The 21050-nt window shown below is 51.9% G+C and overlaps 1 protein-coding gene across 9 annotated transcripts in view; it reads left to right on the forward strand.

Moving 5' to 3' along the window:
• LOC133119024 (protein kinase C and casein kinase substrate in neurons protein 2-like) overlaps positions 1–1235 on the forward strand; it is a 20900-nt gene extending 19665 nt beyond the window's left edge. For all 9 annotated transcript variants that reach the window (XM_061229395.1, XM_061229394.1, XM_061229402.1 and 6 more), the window contains one exon: positions 1–1235. This exon is cut by the window's left edge and continues 455 nt beyond it. The gene's annotated coding sequence lies outside the window, so the exon portion shown is untranslated.
• Positions 1236–21050: the final 19815 nt, after the last annotated feature.

Consider the following 21050-nt stretch of genomic DNA (forward strand, 5'->3'; position numbering starts at 1 on the left):
TAGCCAATGAGAGGCCCCTCACAGAAGAGACATTGTGTGTTTGGCGTTTTAAAATTGCTTTGTACATATGATTTGGGATTTTCTTTTCTTTTTTTTTTTTAAACCAATATCTTTTGGAATGTGTTGGTTCTCCAGGCTGAAATGGCAGTCTGGACGACCGTGGTTATGTTGCCCTGCTAACGGAGAGAGATGGAAAATTAATTCTGCTCCATACTTTCTGCATCCTGCCACAGAAAAGACGTGGGTCATATTACTGATGACTGACGGATCAAATCCACGGTGTCGGACTGTAATTCTCATGACAAACAGACAGACAGACAGACAGAGTGTTGGGCGGTAATTCTGGTGACGGACACATCGACATTTGGGACCTGACCTAGGGAGTGGTGGGCTGTTCGCAATCCCAATGGCTACATCTTTCACAGCTGAGAAATTTTCATTCTAGTACTACAGGTAGGCTACAGCAAGGCTACAGTGTGGCTACAGCCAGTCTGCAGCCAGTCTACAAGCAAGCTACAGCTAGGCTACAACCAGGCTATAGGCAAGCTACAACCGTGCTACAGCTAGGCTACAGCTAGGCTACAACCAGGCTGCAGGCAAGCTACAACCAGACTATAGGCAGACTACAGCCAGGCTACAACCATGCTACAGCCAGGCTACAGCCAGGCTACAGCCAGGCTACAGGCACCTGGTGAACCAGAAAGGGCACTGAGGAGGCATCTCGCCATGAGGCGGACGGGGAGGAGGTGCTGGCCACCGACCCGGAGGCCCCATTTCAGGTGGTTTACTCTGAATATGCAGTTTCACACCGTTCCGTTTCATTTCCCCCGGAGACCCGCAGCAGGGGAAACTGCTCGGTCTCTGCACAGGGGCTGTAGATGTGGTGGTCTGCTCCACGCCGACCCTCCCTGACCGGAGAGAGGGGCCCTGCCTCGGCCCCCCCCCACCCCCGCCTCCCCTCCACACCGGAGGCCCGCGGCTAGCATTACACGTTTCATTTCAACAGTTTGGCTTTGCGGCCTTTCAGTGTTTCGTTCATGTTAAAAGTGCGTTTTTGAGAGTGTTCTGGTTTCAAGAGATATATTTATTCAAGTTATCACTGGAGCCTGGGTCTCCCTCTGGCTTTTTGGAGCGTTGGATCACCAACATCACACACCAGGCAGTGATTGATTGTTTTCGTTTTTCTTGCATGTAAATAATGTTGATCATCACAACCAATAAAGCAATAATTGGGAGTTGTATTTTTTAAATTCTTTATAAATTGAAGAATGATTTGTAATGTGTCTTAAGTGCAACTTGCCGTTGGGAGAATGCTGTGCTGATTTCAGATGTGCTTGTGTGGTAACAATATTTTTATTACAGTTAGAGTTCTTAATTGTTGGCGATTGTAAATATCTTTCTCCTTCATTGATTGTCGTGTTATTGAATTGAAGTCCCTTGTTTTTATGCGTTTTCCCTGTTGGTTTGATTAGTCTTGAGTTCTGCAGGACTGTGAAATGGTACGTATACAGACACACGCATGCTTGCTGTTTTTCTGTTCTAGAAGAAACTTCCCGACCAAACGCTGCCCTCTCACAGCCGGAAGCGTGTCTGGGGTCGGGACGTCTGACATCTTGCTTTCTGACGTTGCTGGGGTTGACCCTACAGGGTGCATACCAGGTGCATATCGCTGTTTTAAAGAGAACCAGGAGTTCACTGTATACATGATGGGATTTGTTGAAATGCTTTAGTTCAGTTAAAACCCAATTAGGACTTCATTTGAGAAAAAAAGTATCATTTAATGTGACTATTATTAACTTTGACAGTATGTTCCATGAACTTGCATGCTCATTTAAGATGGCATATGTACTGTATATTATTTCTGGATTGTTTATGGATTTTAATGGGAATTTTAGCCACATATTGACATAGTAATTTGGTCCTTTGTAAAGTAAAACTCGCAGGTGAATAATTTCTGAACAGAGCAGAAGTCTTTGCTGTATGAAACATACAGAGTAAGTGCAGAGCAGGTCCGTTAGCTTGCGCTGTTCGGGTAGCAGCTACACAGCACTTTTCCAGAACAGAATGTACCAATGTGGTGCAGGGGTCACCAACTGGGCAGTTAGCTCTGTGTGTGTGTCCGTTCCCTTCTGACAGATTTAGATTTCCTTTGACTCCCTGTATGAACTTCCACATCTCGAGCAGGTCTGTCACAAATCAACAACCAGGCTGATTAACTAAGTGATCATTGTCACCTGTGAGAGTGAGTGTGTGTGTGTGTGAGTGTGAGAGAGTGAGTGTGAGAGAGTGCCATTTTGGTAGGCCTTCCAGCAAATCGTCCTAGTTCCAGTCAGATCGGGTTAACCGAAATGTATATTAATTAGGCCGTTATTGACAGCTAATATTTTTTAATACAAGTATATGAAAATAATATGGCCTCATCTCATAGTTCCCCACAATCTGTACTCCCTGTTCTTATCCTGGACTGATTACCTGCATCTTAGTTCTGCCACACCAGAATCAGCGAGACTTCACTTTTTCTTTTTACCAGTTGGGTTTGTATGGGTGATTTCACACCAAACCTTTATTTGTCCAGCCAAACAAACAAATCAACGGCACATCCTTCAGAAATATCACAGTTGCAGTTCGGGTTTGGACAACCCCACAGAATGAGCAGTGTTGGCTCATTGGCTCAGATTCACGGAACAGTAGAACTTACCCCTACCCTATCCCCACCACCAACCCCCCCCCCCCCCCCCCCCCCCCCAGACCTCTCTACCACAATTCTACCCACACACCCCAGATCTTTCTCTCCTTCCATCCATATGGAGAGCATTCCAACAACCACCCCCCCCCCCCCTCCCCCCACAACGCACCATACCTTTGCTGGTCACACTTTACAACGATAAGGTTCATGAAATAAACTAACTAATTAGTTAACCATTAACAAATACATTAACTGACGTTTTAATTTAATTCCAACATGAATTGGCAGGAACCAATGATGTAGTAGTGAACATGAACGAATGATGTACAAATACATTAACAGAGCTGTACAGATTAACTTCTCAGTAGTTAGTTAGTTCACAGCTACACTAGTTGACGCCAGTTCATGGGACCTCAGTGTGAAGTCTGACTGCTTTGCCGGGGCGTTATTTACACGGCCGCGTCTGGCACCTTGTATTTTTTGGACATGGCGCTCACCGAGGCGTTGGTCTCCTCCAGGGCGCTCTGAAGGGACGTAATGGCGTCCACGTGACCCTTGACCCTGTTGGAGAACAGCAGGAGGCCGTCCACCGTGGTCAGGAGCCGCCGCACCCTCTGCTGCGCCACCGAGGCCTTCAGGACGCTGGAAGCCTGGGCCTCGCTTAGCGCCTCCCCCAGCGCGCCCACCCTCTGGCCCAGCCCCTCCAGCTGCAGGCTCAGGCTGGCGTCCCGATCGGACTGCTCCTCCTGCGCGCCGTTCAAAATGGCCGCCGCGCCCCGCGCCTCCCCCAGCCGGCTCCGCAGCGCCTCCACCTGGCCGGCCAGGGCGGCGCGGGCGCTCTCCTCCTCCCGGAGAGCGGCCGTCGCCGCGGCGGCCTCCGATCGGCCGGCGGCGCGCGCGGCCTGCAGGTCCGCGCCCAGCGCGGCGAGAGCGCTCCGCTGGGAGTCCGCCCGGGAGAGGAGGGAGGTCAGCTCGGCCGCCCGCACCTCCTCGGAGCCCCTCAGAGCGTCCGCGACCGCCTCCGCCGCCCCGAGCCGCGCCCCCAGCTCCTCCCCCAGCCTCTCCCCCCGGGCCTGCGTCTCCCGCAGCCGCTCCCCGGAGCTCCGCAGGATGCCGCGCGCCTCCTCCAGCCCCGCCCGGAGGCTCCCGGCCTGGGCCGACAGCGCCTGCACGCCGCCCTGCACCCCCGCCACCGACCGCTCCAGCTCCCCGGCGACGCTCCCCACCAACGACCTCACCGACTCCGCCTCCCCCGCCGCCCGCGCCGCGTTCTCATTGGCTCTCCGAAGCTCCGCCCCCAGGGCGCCCGCCTCGTCCCTCAGGGCCTGGGCGCCGCTCTCCGCCCTCTGATTGGCCGCGCGGAGCTGGTCCACCTCCGCGGCGAGCAGCGCCAGCTCCCGTCTGAGCGGGGCGGGGTCCGCGACGGCGTCCAGGCGGGCCGAGAGGCCCTCGATCTGGGCCCGCAGCCCCGCGCCCTCCGCGAGCCGGGCCAGGCTGTCCCTGACGGAGCGCGAGAGCTCCTCCAGACCCTCCCCGAACGCTCGCTCCTGCGCCTCCGAGTCCCGCGCCCGCGCCTCCTCCGCCTCCTGCAGCCGGCGGGACAGCTCCTGCCGGATCTCCCTCTGCAGCGCCCGTAGGGAGTCCTCCGCCCGCCCGGCCGCCTCCGCCCCGATGCTCCGGGCCTGTCCCACGGCCTCCAGCTGGGCCCTCATGCTCTCCACCGCCGGCCCGAAACCCTCCACCGCACCTCTCAGTGAGTCCACCTTCAGCCCCGCAGAGACACAGAGAGAGGCTCACACTCATCACTGTCACTCTGCTCCACTCCCTCAATGCATCACTCCTGTCCTCTTAATAACCTGATTAAACATAGTAGCATAACTATGCTACACAAATAAACTAGAAAAAAAATGTAATAAAATATCGGTTCTTTTTTTTTCAGATTTTTTCCCTTTTTCTCCCAATTTGGTAGCCAATTGTACCTCGTCTGATTCAATTAGAGGTAGTCGTATTAGATGTACCGTCCGTCCCTCGGCGGCCCGAAGGAGAACGACACGCCTTCCTCAAGCCGTCTCGTCTCGTGCCCGTTGCCGTGATTCCGAGGCGCCCGAGGTGCTTATTGTGCGGCGATCTAATAACCCTGCCAAGTCCCTCCCTCTGGAGCAGCGAGCCAATTATTGCTGCCCCACGTGAGCCGGCCAAACTTGGCTTTTGGCAGGACCGAGAATCGAAATAAAATATCGTTTTTAAACAGAGGCCAATTTGTGACCTTGGAGGTCACCAAGGTTCTATCTGCGTTTTGACTAGTTTTGAGATATTGAGCTTCAAAGCTTTCCCATCCCAACCCGGCAGAACTGAAATGCAGGGCAGTTCTTTGTAGACCGAAGGGACAGTCATCCTAAACGTACAATATCAAAATCCTATCAAATTTCCCTATAAGCAACATATTTATTACACGAACTCATTCTGTTAAAAATGTCAGAACCGCATAATTATGAGGTCTCGATTTATCGAAGGGAGTCTAGCACATGAATAATTACGGATAAAGTATCTTGTATTCTTGATAAAATCCCATTCATTAGATTATATTTACGAATTCTAGAATGAATGAGCGAATTAATTTCTCGTAATGGCCCGAAAGTTGAGAGAGGAGCTTGACAGGGAATGAATGATGACAGTTGTCGTTAACAGTGGACAGCGTAGAAACCTTATAAATCTGATACATATTTATTAAACTTAAATGTGCTCGGTTGATGTATTGTTTCCCAGCAAAAGCACGTATCAACTTCAAATTAATTTTTACAATGCTGTTCTCTAAAACAATCATACTTTCAGGGGTGCATCCGGTTAAACACGGACATTAAACTTTGTTGACACAGTTACCGAATAGCGCGGAATAGGATTTCACAGGTTTAATTGCACAAAATCGTTACTTTTACCTCTTTTTAAGTCAATATGGATATGTTTACTGAAGGAGGGGGCTCAAGTTATTTCCACTTTACTTTTTCTACCTCGACAGTCTTTCTGATGAGGTACGTTTTACTTCAAACATCCTACCCTCTTCATTCTAGAAACTTCTGGGCACAAAGCTCACCGTAAGACGTTATTCTTGTCCGTGAAACGGAGAGTAAATGGCATTGTTAGAGGCGAGGCAATGACACCGCATAGTGTCCGCATCTTGCGATTGCATACCTGTTGAAGAACGCCGTCCAGTCGTAATGCCAGTTCCGCGTTTTCGCGCACGGACGCCTCAGTCCTGCGGCCGATCTGACCAATTTCCTCCAGAACTCTCTGGAAGTATAGCGCAGCCGAACCCGCAGCCGCTACCAAGACGATGTAGCACAGCACGGCCAGAACTTTGGCCCAAGACCCCGACCCTCTTGCTTCAACCCCTGTGCTTTCCTTATTCGCCACGTCATCGTGGTTGGACTGCGAGTTCTTGTCAGTGCTGTTGTTCTTGTTCTTCTGCTTCGCGGTCATTGTTAAGTGCTGGTCAGTCGCACACACACACCTCGCCTCAGGGGAAATTGATTATCCGACCCGGGGATGCCCCAGTCAATGTCAAGATACTATGTCACCGTTATTCGGAGTTGCAGTGCTGCAGCTCGCTCGCTTGCTGTCTGTCTTGCGTGGGGCTCGCGAAGAAGTCGCCTTTGGGAGGGGGTGGGGGGTCTTTCCTCAATTTAAATACTACCTCTCCGTGGGCTGCCACAGAACGTCCTCTCTGTTACAGATATGATGAGGACGACGATGATGATATTTGGATTTTTATCCAATGTTTACTTGTTTGCAGATCATACATGGTCAATTTTCATAGCACAAACGTTGGCTTCTATTACTAATATTATTTCCAATCAACTGTAAATTAACTGAGCAGACTCGAACGTAGCAAGGTATTAAAAACTTTTTTAAACATTCATTATGCCTCTCTGTATTGTACGTGCCGTTAATAAGTAGAGCCCCAATTGGACGCGTTTAAAGCGCATCAACCCACAATATATTGTGTGTGTTGTAAACAGAACATCCGAAGGATGGATAGCTTTATTTTGTGGTGACACTTTACATATTTCCAGACGTTTGCTCTCTCAATGCATTTTGATGCGTCACGTTACAGACCGGCCAGTTGAATCTACGGTTTTTGGCTTGTGATATTGTGGAATTTGAGGAATTTGAAGACTTGGACGCAATCGCTGCAAAGTTTGCAGCTCCGCCCCCACAGACGTGGCAAAGTCTCTGCGTGGGGGCCTTTTCCTCGAAAGCACGACAGTAGTTTCCTTTGACCAAGAAACCACCCACCCTGCGTCACCCTCGTCTGCACGGCCGTTCATGATTACTACGCTACTCATTTAACTGCGTTTTCTCCATCAATACGACGGCTGACTGGCAACATGACTGGCAGTTATAGATACGGCATTATAAGTGCGAAGCTTAAAAAACAAGTGCGCCTGGGTTAAAAAATAAATAAATCTGAAATCATGTAATTATCATGTATGCAGCAGCTTTAGGCGTCATCGAGTAGAATTTCCGTTTTAAGTGGAATACTTTTCTCTGAATTAGATTTTTGTCGTTTTCCCATATTTGGTGCTCGTCTTAAACTGTGTGGACTAGCGAATTGCCTCTTATCTGGCCTATATTACATCCGTACCTCAAGCACTTCAGAGTTTAGCAAGTGAACGAGCGTTAAATCTGTCTGCGGGGCGCATGTTCCCTTACGCACGGTACACTCTCCCCCAAAGCAATCTCCTGCCCTGCAGCCTGCAGTGCCACTTTCCCACCAGCAGAGGGTGCACCAACCTCTGAAATCAGCGAGGACGGGGCTGCTTGGATGTTGATGGTTGCATAATCATTTCTCTCGTATTTATAGCTCAAATGACTCCTATTCATTGACCGCATGTTTTCATTGGTGTGGTTTGGGTGGCTGCAAAGACAGCATCCGAACTGCACTGGGAATTAGTATGGCTGTTAGTAGCCACAGCTATCAAAGCATGTCACATGCAGTACATATAAGAGAGAAGAAGAAACGTGGGTCTAATTTAGGTGAATCCATGCGGACCCCTCTTACCTTTGACCCCGTGCTCACGGAAATCAATTCATCGCGCTCTTCATAGCTGCTCTCGTTCCTGCGGGGCCCCTGCGGCATTATGGGTAGGGAGTGGGGGGGAATGACTGACTCTGCAGAGAGGGGGAGTCAACGGTGGGGTCAGGTTGAGAAAATCGGTCTCGGGGCTAATAGGGCCGCGGCTCCTACACAGGCGTGTTATCGATCGCGCTCGAGACGTCGGGATTTCTGACGGACGCGCTGTGGTCCCCGGCCGCAGGCACAGTGTCTGCCCCTTTGCCTTTCGCCGTCTCTCTGTCCAGTGCTCACGTCTTTGTGCAGACTTCCGTGATTCATGCGTGCAGTTCCTTAAGTGGATTACGCAGAGAGGCCAACCATCTTATGCACTGGTGACTTGACACAGGGATGCATTGCACTGATATTTTTCTAATTGCATTTTCCATAGCTAAAATACACCAGATTTGATCATCATGTCTCTGCTTATTAGAATAAAAATGTATGTTTTATAGTGGGTTCGGCTGGAGCAGACTGTCAGTACCTGCGCAGATTGAAAGACTTCCCGCTCTCCTGCCCCCTCTGCTTTTAAACCTGGAGGACAGCATCCAGTCAGTGACACATCCACTGCATCGTCCCCGGTAACCGTCTCTACGGAAACCTGAGCTGTAAGGACAGTGTGGGCAGTTGACTCGGAGAGGGGTGAGGAATCTTCACTGAGAAATGTTTAAAAAAATAAATAAAAAAAAACTGTTGGGGAGATGGAGAATGCTTAATTCGTGTTGCTAGGCGACGCAGGATGAATAAAGTGCGAGGCGTGGGAGGCCTGCGCCCTCCATTGACAGATCAGTCTGCCTTTCACAGGCACGTCACCGGCCTGCTTACTCGCTGGGGGCACAGCCCGGTGTCAACAACAGGGCTTTCTTCTCCTCCTCCCCATCCCTCCATCCCTCCATCCCACCATCTCCCCTACCCTCCTCCTCCCCCTCCCCATCCCTCCATCTCACTAGCTCCCCTACCCTCCCCCTCCCCATCCCTCCATCTCCCCTACCCTCCTCCTCCCCATCCCTCCATCCCACCAGCTCCCCTACCCTCCCCCTCCCCATCCCTCCATCCCACCAGCTCCCCTACCCTCCCCCTCCCCATCCCTCCATCTCCCCTACCCTCCTCCTCCCCATCCCTCCATCCCACCATCTCCCCCTCCCCATCCCTCCATCCCACCAGCTCCCCTACCCTCCTCCTCCCCATCCCTCTATCCCACCAGCTCCCCTACCCTCCTCCTCCCCATCCCTCCATCCCTCCATCCCACCAGCTCCCCTACCCTCCCCCTCCCCCTCCCCATCCCTCCATCCCACCAGCTCCCCTACCCTCCCCCTCCCCATCCCTCCATCCCTCCATCCCACCAGCTCCCCTACCCTCCCCCTCCCCATCCCTCCATCCCACCAGCTCCCCTACCCTCCCCCTCCCCATCCCTCCATCCCACCATCCCACCAGCTCCCCTACCCTCCCCCTCCCCCTCCCCATCCCTCCATCCCACCAGCTCCCCTACCCTCCCCCTCCCCATCCCTCCATCCCTCCATCCCACCGTCTCCCCTACCCTCCTCCTCCCCATCCCTCTATCCCACCATCTCCCCTACCCTCCCCCTCCTCCTCCCCATCCCTCTATCCCACCATCTCCCCTACCCTCCTCCTCCCCCTCCCCATCCCTCCATCCCACCAGCTCCCCTACCCTCCCCCTCCCCATCCCTCCATCCCACCATCTCCCCATCCCTCCATCCCACCATCTCCCCTACCCTCCCCCTCCCTATCCCTCCATCCCACCAGCTCCCCTACCCTCCCCCTCCCCATCCCTCCATCCCACCAGCTCCCCTACCCTCCCCCTCCCCATCCCTCCATCCCACCATCTCCCCTACCCTCCTCCTCCCCATCCCTCCATCCCACCATCTCCCCTACCCTCCCCCTCCCCATCCCTCCATCCCACCATCTCCCCTACCCTCCCCCTCCCCATCCCTCTATCCCACCATCTCCCCTACCCTCCTCCTCCCCATTCCTCCATCTCTCCTGCCCTCCATCCCTCCATCTCTCCTGCCCTTCTCCCCATCCCTCCATCTCCCCTACCCTCCTCCTCCCCATTCCTCCATCTCTCCTGCCCTCCATCCCTCCATCTCTCCTGCCCTTCTCCCCATCCCTCCATCTCCCCTACCCTCCTCCTCCCCATCCCTCTATCCCACCAGCTCCCCTACCCTCCCCCTCCCCATCCCTCCATCCCACCATCTCCCCTACCCTCCTCCTCCCCATCCCTCCATCCCACCATCTCCCCTACCCTCCCCCTCCCCATCCCTCCATCCCACCATCTCCCCTACCCTCCCCCTCCCCATCCCTCTATCCCACCATCTCCCCTACCCTCCTCCTCCCCATCCCTCCATCTCTCCTGCCCTCCATCCCTCCATCTCTCCTGCCCTTCTCCCCATCCCTCCATCTCCCCTACCCTCCTCCTCCTCCCCATTCCTCCATCTCTCCTGCCCTCCATCCCTCCATCTCTCCTGCCCTTCTCCCCATCCCTCCATCTCCCCTACCCTCCTCCTCCCCATTCCTCCATCTCTCCTGCCCTCCATCCCTCCATCTCTCCTGCCCTTCTCCCCATCCCTCCATCTCCCCTACCCTCCTCCTCCCCATTCCTCCATCTCTCCTGCCCTCCTCCCTCCATCTCTCCTGCCCTCCTCCCCATCCCTCCATCTCTCCTCCCCTCCTCCCCATCCCTCCATCTCTCCTGCCCTCCTCCCCATCCCTCCATCTCTCCTCCCCTCCTCCCCATCCCTCCATCTCCTGCCCTCATCCTCCCCATTCCTCCATCTCTCCATCTCCCCTCCCCATCCCATCCCTCCATCTCCTGACCTCCTCCTCCTCTCCCCCCCTCTCAAAACACTCATTCTGTTCATGCCACGCAGCTGAGTTTATCTGTTTATCTATCCCTTTGTGCTGTTTCTTACCCTTAGTCCTTACCCTTAGTCTATTGGCTTAAGTACATGACTGGGACTCGGAAAGATTGTTAGTTCAAGCCCTGTTGTGGCCATGATAGGTTCTGCATAACTGTTGGGCCCTTGGGCAAGGCCCTTAACACCTGCATTGCTCCTGCATTGCTCCCCCTGCTTAGTCTAATCAACTGGAAGTTGCTTTGGATAAAAAAAAACGTCAGCTAAATGACATAATTTCTGATGAATTTGCATTGCCCCTGTGTTGGGTCAGGCACAGTCACAGCCGTGGCGTACATACCCCGTACCGCGGCAGTGTGTGGGCAATCTCACTGCCGTGTATTATATTACAACAAGGGCCGAGCGGGCGTTTGCTGGGAATAGTGTGAAAGCATCTCGGCTTTGGCGGAGGTGTCAGAAATCTGCAGATGATGTCATACGTGAGATGATAACGCTTATCGTTTCAGCCCCGTTTCTCTGGGCCGCCCTGCTGCCGGTCTCAGGGCGGAGCGGGGATGGTGCAAACAGCTGGGCCCCCTCTCCCCCCAGCCAATCAGACGGATGGGCCCCCCCCTCTTTAACCAATCAGACGGGTGGGATAAGCAGGGCCCAGTCGGTCAATGAGGAAAAAGGACAGCTCAATCCTTCATGTGTCGCTGCAGGCTATTGTAGCCCTCATATTTCCTCCTGCTGGATGAAGATGTCAGAGCTGACGGCAGTTTGGAGATGTTTCCCCCCCCCCTCATTCAGAGGGCGCTGAGGTACCCGGCCTGGCTGACTCATGTGATCGTCATGGAGACGGCTCCCCTGACAAACGTTCGTAGAAACGCACTTCCGCACGGACGGCGTGACCCACGTCGCCGCGCTCGTAACCGGTTGCGTGCCTAGGACGCGTTTGTAGGCGTGTCTGTGACGGAATGTCTCCGGGACAGGAGAGCGGCGTCTGTGAATTAATGACGACTGGAATGGGGAAGTTACAGGAGAAATGTTTTGCGGGTGTGATCGTACGGCTACCTGCGTTTACCGCTGCGGCGTTCGTGTCCCGTGCTCGTGATGTAAGCGGCTGTTCCCGAGCTCTGTGGGACAGCTCAGGGTTTCACCTGCACTTGATGAAGGAGACCTGGTCTGGACCAGTTGTGTAAAAAAATAATAATAATTAAAAATAAATAATAATAATATCAATAATTCTGTGGGTTGTGAAAAAGAGCATATTCAGGTTCAGATAAGTGTGTGACTGTGTGTGTTTGTGTGTGTGAGTGTATGAGTGTGTGTGTGTGTGTGTGTGTGTGAGAGAGTGAGAAAAGAAGGAAAGAAAAACTCCCTCTGTCTCTCTCCCTCTCTCTCTGTCTCTTTCCCTCCCCCTCTCTCTATCTCTCTCCTCTCTCTGTCTCTCCCTCCCTCTCTGTCTCTCTCCCTCCTTCTCTCTCTCTCTCTCTCTCTCTCTCTCTCTCTCTCTCTCTCTCTCTCTCTCCCTCCCTCCTTCTCTCTCTCTCTCCCAGCTCAACGGGGCAGGGGGAGTCTAATGACGTCCGAACAGTAGGAGGCGCTGCAGAGTAACATTCCACCAACACTGTAATCATTTAATCTTGCTGTGCCACGAGCCTCTTGAACTGTAGCCGTTGAACTCCTGAGATGTTACAGCGGTGTCAGATTTGCGCTCGATCCTGGTGCTCGATGTGCCCTTTCCCCCCCCCCCCCTTCCGCAGTCCCGTACTCTCGGTCTCTCTCCGCGCTCCCGCAGCCGAACGCAGACTCCTGTAGCTCATAATCCACATGTTTGTGCAGTTGTTGTTGTAGAGGAATGTGAAACGGTTGCATAACGGCGCGGTGACTCACACCTCGTTCCTGTGCCACGCAGCTGGCAGGCATGTTCTTTTCGTCTCCGCAGCTAATGCGTGTGACTGGCTCTCCCCGCTCCGTCGGCTGGGTGTCGGAGAGCTCGCCGTGGGTGAATCGCCTAAACGACGCGAGGGCCCACGGGGAACGCAGAGCCAGGAACCGAAAAGTACCAACAAACGTTTTTTTTTTTTAGTTTTTTTTTTCTCGTATTGGGGTCCCGACTTCATGTCATGCTCACTGTTGTGAGTTGGGTAGCCCCCCCCCAAAGATAATTGTACCCATGTGATTCTGATACCCGGAGTCACGTCCCAACCAAGCCGACCCGTGCGTTAGTATCGCGTAATTAATCATTCGCACCACCGCGAATGATTTCCCCTGAGTCAATTAAACGGTTTTAATTAAAGCCCTGTTATTAATTTATTCCGCTTTTCGCAGATAACGCGGTCCGCTTCGCGCTCGCCTTCACGCCCGCTGACGGAGCGCTGACATCGCCGGGCTAGTTAGCGCTACGCCCACCCGCAGTGCCCGTGAGTGACCAGGAGGGGTGGCGCTACAGCCTGGCTACCGGCGACAGGTGAGAGAGAGAGAGAGAGAGACCGCTAACTCACGGCTGCTTTCTACAATTTTTAGAATACGAACAAAATACGACCAAATATGTGTCTGTCCGTAGACTCTCTGCTGCGAAATTGTTCTGCTCTAATTTATACAGTGCTACCCACTTGTGAGGGTGCGGAATGCATTATGCACTCCACGAGTCCAAATTTTGATCAGAGTTTTGAGCGAAACAGGGCGAATTTCCTTCCATTCCTCCGCCGTTTGCCTGCCTTTTGAGTCTGCATATACTGTATATACACTTCCTTTTCTTTGACACGGTTTGCTGTTGGTATCTTATTGACTCTACCCAGGTCTTCAGCATAGCCCAGTGTGTGTCACTAACACCCAAAAAAAAAAAAAACTTTCTCACAATGTTGCTGCAATACAGTGGCAATGCTATAACGTTCAACAGAACCTTCCAGAAACGTTGTGAGAACATTTTGAGTTTGGGGGGGGGACAAAAGAGAGTCAGTGTTTGATTGATTAGGGGTTCCGTTGTCTCTGGTGAGGTGTAGGACGTAGATTCTGGTTCCCCCCCCCCCCCCCCCCCCGAGCCCTATCCACCCCCCATCCTCCTCCATCCCCCTCCATTCCCCCCTTCCCTTCTTTCTTTCTTTTTCTTCCTCCACCTTTCCTCTAATGGATGTCACGCCAGGGAAATCAGCCCGTTAAACGAACGCACCTGCGCTGCGGCTCTTCACATCTTCTGTCGCACTCGCGCACTTTCATCTCAATCTCCTCAGAACGCAAACACGCCCACGCAGCGGGGCCGCGGAGGTACAGAGAGCGCCGGTGTGTCACTCCGAGGCGGCAGGGTCGGGGACGCGACAAAGTGAACTACAGCGCGTTTCGATTAAATTTTAATTAAATGTGTATTTTGATTTGTTTTCACTGCAACGTGTTTTTGTCATCCGAGACACTTCTGTTATGTTAAAAAAAAATTATCAGGAGGATAAGGCGCTCCGTTAGCGATGTGCGCCTGTGATTGGATCGGAATGAAAATGTGTGTTTGTGATTGGTTGATGACGGAAATGGGGGTGTACGTGATTGTGAGGTTGACCATGGTCGCACCAAGGTTAGTTGTGGTAGAGTTCCCTGACCGAACTTCCACAGTAGGGGTGCACAACTCCGGTCCTGGAGGGCTAGTCTGCCAGCTGGTATTTGTTCCAACCTGTTACCTTTATTTATTTTTCTGACCGCTCTATAAATTATGCTGGTTCACTCGTGTACTTGAGCACAGTAAAATCTTTCAGACACACCTGCAGTCTGTGGCTGTAGCTGGTGCATATACTAACGTCTGATCAAGACACGATTCAGCGAATTAAATAATTAAGAGCAGAAGTTCGCTGAAGCGGACGGGCCCTTGCTGGGCACCCCCTGTTCTGCAGGTTGTCACCGGAGCTGCGTTGCGTTTACAGAATAGGGAACGGCCGATCGCCGTGAAAGGGGCCATTTCCAAAGCGAATGAACATACATTATCTTTCCAGATGGATCCCCGTTTTATCGGCTCCCAGTGATGTACACTTATCCTCATTCCTTCCGTTGTCTGAATGAGGACTGCTGCACTGTGCCGGCGCTCACCCGGTGACCATGGCGACCACCTGCGTCTCTCCTCCTGTTTTTATACTCTGCCGTGTCAGACTGCACTTCCTGCATGACCAGCGCCGGGTAACCATGGGAACAACCCCAAAGCCCTGAGTCCAGACTACCCCCCCACCCCCCCACCCCCCCACCCCCACCTCCACACCTCCACACCTCCACACCTTCCGACCACCAACCTCAGGAGCACTGAGGGAGTATATCAACAGGTGAGTCAGCACATGCATCTGTAAACACACACAAGCTCACACGCCACACACACATGCTCACACGCCACACACACATGCTCACACGCCACACACACATGCTCACACGCCACACACACATGCTCACACGCCACACACACGCTCACACACACCACACACACACGCACACACACACACACTCACACACACACACACACACACACTCACACACTCATGCTCACACACACACACGGTCACACGCACCGGCACACACAGAGACACACAAACACAGTGGGATTCTTTGATCTCAGGTTCGACAGCTCTCGACGTTCGCGGCTTTGAAGGTCTCAAGAACGCATTCTGTCTCGCTTAACATGGTTTACATCAGAGCTGGCGTCTTGTGTTGCGTTTGCCGTTAATTCCGTTTCTCTAAATAGAATCCCGACTAACCTATTAGATGGGATGTTGTGTGTGTGTGTGTGGCATGCATTGCCCTACCCTGAGTACTATCAGTTTTCAAGAGTTAGACATTCACAATTACAGGTTGTACATTTTGGATTCATTTAAAGTAAATGCGAGATTAGTGTTACATAGGCATTAGTGTGGATATGTACGTACACTCTACGTCAAGTACTTTATTAGGTATTTATTAGACTTAAGTCTTCTGCTGCTGTAGCCGATCCACTTAGAGATGCCCTTCTGCAAATAGTGTGTGGTTATTTGCGTTACTGTCACCTTCCTGTCAGCTTCGAGCAGCCTGGCCCTTATCCTCTGACCTCTCTCATTAACCAGGCTTATCTGCCCGCAGAACTGCTGTTCACTGGTTGTTTTTAGCTTTTCACACCATCCTCTGCAAACTCTAGAGACTGTTGTGAATGACAGTTCATACTAGACCAGGTTAAACGTAGTCCTAGACCAAATAACGCATTGAATTGATTCGCCAGCTCAATTTAGTCCGGAATAAGTTGCACCCATGTCTGTGAAAACGGCCCTTTACGTCACTTTCAGGTGGAAGCTAAAATATAAATTTGACAGGAGACTTTGGGCTGACTGCGCGCGTCTCTCGCTGTATTAATGAGCGCAGCGTTAGCGTAGCCCCTCTCGTGCACCTGCAGAAACGCTGCGAAGCTCTTTGTTTTAATGAGGTGTAAATTGATGTAAAAGCCGTGAATTATTCCGCCGCCCGGGGACAGGGATGTGCGACGGAGCGGAGCAAATTGCTCTGCGCTTTTCCGACACTCGGGCCAAGAGAGCAACAACGATGTCAGTAGCACGAAGCGTTCGCTCGCCGCGAAAAGACGTCTCCGCGGATAACGCGGTTGTTGTTATGAACGAGAACCAATAGAAGTGTTTTTCCCCCCCTATAAGTGGTTATGATGTTGTTGCTTTTGTTATGTTTTGCTTTGACTGGAATGTGTGGTGCAACAGGAGTTCAGACGGGGAAAAAGAAAGAGCTTGGTCAAAGAGAAAGACTGAATTCCCCATGCCCCTCTGTGTGGCTTGTGTAGTTTTATCTTGGAAGCGCCTTGAAATGAAATTGTGACTCCTGAACGGGGCGGTTTGTCACAGTTCCACTGTAGAACCCCAGAACTGGGACACTTGGATGAAGGCTGCCACAACCGTCAATCACTGCCAGGACTCTGTTCTGATTGGGCAGAGGAATTTGGGGTTAGGGGTGTGGTATTACTTTGGGAATCTCTCTCCAACTGACCCAGGAATGGGCGGGTCAGATTTTATCACCCTCTGGGCTCTGCGCCTGTGTGTGTGTGTCTGTGTGTGTGTGCGCTGCGTGTGTTAGTGTGTAGGCCCAAGTGTGTGTGTGTGTATGTGTGTGTGTATGTGTATGTGTATGTGTATGTGTATGTGTGTCTGTGTGTCTGTGTGTCTGTGTGTGTGTGTGTGTGTGTGTGTGTTTGTCTGTGCGTTGCGTGTGTTAGTGTGTAGGCCCAAGTGTGTAAGGGTGTGTTTGTGTGTGTGCGCATGTCCATGTCCGTGTGTGTGTGCGCGTGTGTGTGTGCATGTTTGTGGGTGTGTATGTGTGCGTGTGTTTGTACGTGTGTGTGTGTCTGTGCGTGTTTGTGGGTGTGGGTGTGTGTCTGCGTGTGTTTGTATGTGTGTGTGTGTCTGTGCGTGTTTGTGGGTGTGTGTCTGTGCGTGTGTTTGTACATGTGTGCGTGTGTTTGTACGTGTGTGCGTGTGTTTGTGTGTGTGTGTGTGTGTGTGTGCGTGCGTGTGTGTCTGTGCGTGTTTGTGGGTGTGGGTGTGTGTCTGCGTGTGTTTGTATGTGTGCGTGTGTTTGTACATGTGGGTGTGTCTGTGCGTGTTTGTGGGTGTGTATGTGTGCGTGTGTTTGTACGTGTGTGTGTGTCTGTGCGTGTTTGTGGGTGTGTCTGTGCGTGTGTTTGTATGTGTGCGTGTGTTTGTACGTGTGTGTGTGTGTCTGTGCATGTTTGTGGGTGTGGGTGTGTGTCTGTGTGTGTGTTTGTACGTGTGGGTGTGGGTGTGTGTTTGTATGTATGTGTGCGTGCGTGCGTCCGGTCTTCATGCCGTCATCACCCTCAGACGCAGTGGTCCTGCTGACATAACGCACTGCATACACAAGCAGGTTTCACAGGAACAGACTGAACACATGCTCACTCAGTTTAATTAGCGTGACGCCCAGACTTCTGCTCTCCCTCAGGAAACGCACGGTCAGGCCGTTGCGTACGTCTCCACCGCGTCTCTGTGAACCTCAACCTTTCATTCTTATCTCCAGTCAGGCGGTGAGACATCCTGGTGTGGGTGCAGATCGACTGCCAGAGACCAACACATGACGGCTCTTCTGTTTCCAGGAACTGAACTATCCGCCCCTCCTCCTCTTTTATCACGGCAGCAAGATGTGCGCCGAAGCAAGGGTCGCACTTCACAATAAGGTACTCAAATTGGCATTAACTCGCGTTAACATTAATTAAGTGATGCTCACGTACTTAATGTTACATTACGTGGCATTTTGCAGACGCTCTTATGCAGAGCGACGTACAGCGAAGTGCGTACCCAGAACCAGGGACGAGAGTGCTGAAAGCCCCTAGAGGAAAGTACAGTTTGAAGTGTTAAGAATACAACAAAGAATAAGGACTTGGACCTTGTAGATTAAGCATGAAATTAACTTTTCATTAGTTAATGTATTTAACTCCTGACTCATTTATTAGTTACATGAATATTTATGCAATTGGATAAACGTATAATTAGTTTTCCATTAACAAATACATTAACTGTTATTTTGTTCCAATTTTAATTGCCATTAACTAATTTGACAACTGCATTTGTGAATGGCAATTCCTTTAACCTTATTTTAAAGTGTTAATGAAATGTGTCCCTTTCCTGCTGAAAATGTTCCGGAATTCGTCATTCAGGGGTCTGACGGTCTTCTGCATTTTGGGGAAACTGCATCGCCAATTTGCCCGGCTCATGACCGAGTAACATTTCCATCCATCCATCCATCCATTATCTGAACCCGCTTATCCTGAACAGGGTAGCAGGGGGGCTGGAGCCTATCCCAGCATACATTGGGCGAAAGGCAGGAATACACCCTGGACGGGTCGCCAGTCCATCGCAGGGCACACACACCATTCACTCACACACTCATACCTATGGGCAATTTAGACTCTCCAATCAGCCTAACCTGCATGTCTTTGGACTGTGGGAGGAAACCGGAGTGCCTGGAGGAAACCCACGCAGACACGGGGAGAACATGCAAACTCCACACAGAGAGGCCCCGGCCGACGGGGATTCGAACCCAGGACCTCCTAGCTGTGAGGTGGCAGTGCTACCCACTGCACCATCCGTGCCGCCGTAACATTTCCAGAAATGTTGATTTATGACGTGACTGTTAGCAATGCTGTTTCATCAACAACATTTCACTGGTTTCACCAAGATAAGGAGTGACAGAGTGCTCATTGTCACCATGTCATATTGTAAGTTACTGGAATCATACCTGGTTGGGGCTGCAGCCTAAACGCCACGGACGGTCAAACCTGACAGTCTGGCCAATCAGTAGCACTAATTGCTCATTTAATTACCCGGTTTGCGTCTTGGTTGCCCTGATGACTCACTCCCAAAGCTTTCTTTGACAAAAATGACTGACTGTATCAAGTGCGAATTCTGTCCTCCCTGTTAACACGGTAACGTCATAGATAATCATTGGTTGTGTGGAATAAGGCTGCAGCATTGCTAGGAAGGTTAATATGTCAGTGTTCCCATGTTTCCTGTGTGAAAGCGGCCATGACGGGGGGTCGTGTGACCATGTGACCATCACCCAGGAGCATGGCATCATGGGAGAAGTAATCCCTGGGAAATGGATCACATGGTAAATGGACTTCATTTATATTGCACTTTTATCCAAAGCGCTTGACACACACACACGCACACACACACACATACACACGCACACTCACACTCACACACACACACACACACACACGCGCGCACCCTCACACTCACACTCACACGCCAACGCCAACGGCGACTGGCTGCAGAGAAAGGCACCAACTAGTTTATTCGGGGGTGTGGTGACACACCCATCGGCAAGCAGATCGTATTATTCCCACATTCTACCGCTATTCTACCGATATTAGCCAGATAAATAAACTGTCACGTTAAGAGAGCAGCTGCCTCAGAAATGGCTACTGTACTGTACTGTACTGTACTGTACGTGAAGACCGGTGGGGAAGTAGTGAGAAATAGTAGACTTGGCCAGGAGGAGACGACAGCTGGCCCCTCCACTTCCTCCGTGTCACTTCCTCCCCCCACCCCCCACCCCCCCCTCCCAAGTTGGGACTGAGAGAGTGGGCGGCAGTGAGATCCCGTTTGGCTCGACTGCACTGATGGGACGTGGGATGGTGGCGGTGACTCTATCTCCTCTGTGCCACACACACACACACACACACGCAGGCACGCAGGCACGCACGCACGCACGCACGCACACACACACACACACAAACCCCGCCCACTCTCTCCCAATATGGTGTGGCTCCACCCCTCTCATGAGGAGAGTTGAGTTTCTGTCCTCACAGAAATACTCCCCGAGTGAATTACAGTACGTTCTGTTCACTAAACTCTGCCCCCGCCCGCCCAACCCACTCGTCTGATCATGTGAATGCACGCCTCTGATTGGTCCATCGCTCATTTAATCACACAATGCATTTCTGTGATTGGTCCTTTGCCCGTCCGTCACACAGTCGTAGCCTATGCAGTGGTGTGTCCCCCAGGTTGTGTCTGAGCTGCAGTTAAGAGAGGACTCATGCAGTGGGGAAAGTTTTTCCTCTCGGTGGGGGAAACGTTCGCCCCCCTTTAGTGCTCGGAGCAGCGGGCCGGAGATGGAGGCACCCTGAACACCCCAAACTCCGCCTCAACCCACCCCCCTCCTCTTCCTCTGCCTATCTGCTTGGGATAAAGGGCCACTGTGGTGTTGCCGTGGCAACTGCCTGTACATACGCAAAGTACTCATGGTTACGTTCTCGATGCGTTCCATTTACAGATGGATAAATCAGGCAATGCCTCGCATCTGAGCCGGGGAGGGGGTGAGTGGGAGAGGAGAGAGAAAGAGAGAGAGAAAGAGGGAGGGAGGGAGGGAGAGAGAGAGAAGAGGGATGAAAGAGAGGAGCTAGAGGTTTCTGGCAGACCATAAAAGGCCTTAATACGCAGACCTGATTTATTTTCTCCCAACTGTCTCACGCGTTCACCGGCAACGTTGGATCAACGTTGCCCCAGCGCTCGGAGCGACACCCCTCACTCCCCTCGGCTGACTCTCATTGGCTGCCGGTGTGGAGATGGGCGGTGTTGCCGACGGGCCCCGTACTATTTATGGTACAGATATGTTTCGGTAAACAGGATTGATGCATGATTGTATAACTGGAAGAAGCAGCTGTTGGATGATTGCATGACTGTATTTTGCGGAGTACAGTGGCAAAATATCAGCCAATGCGCTGTGTTTGGATGGACGGTGACATCATCACTTCAAACTCCATTAAGGCAAACGCAACACAACAGAATGCGTGCCATTGTAATCAGAAAGATTTGCGCTTGCTTTTATACTTATCACATTAATTAATTGGATTACTGTGCCCTTGAATACAATTATTTCAGCA

This window comes from Conger conger, chromosome 19 (assembly GCF_963514075.1).
Source record: "Conger conger chromosome 19, fConCon1.1, whole genome shotgun sequence".
In the NCBI taxonomy this organism is placed as follows: Eukaryota; Metazoa; Chordata; class Actinopteri; order Anguilliformes; family Congridae; genus Conger; species Conger conger.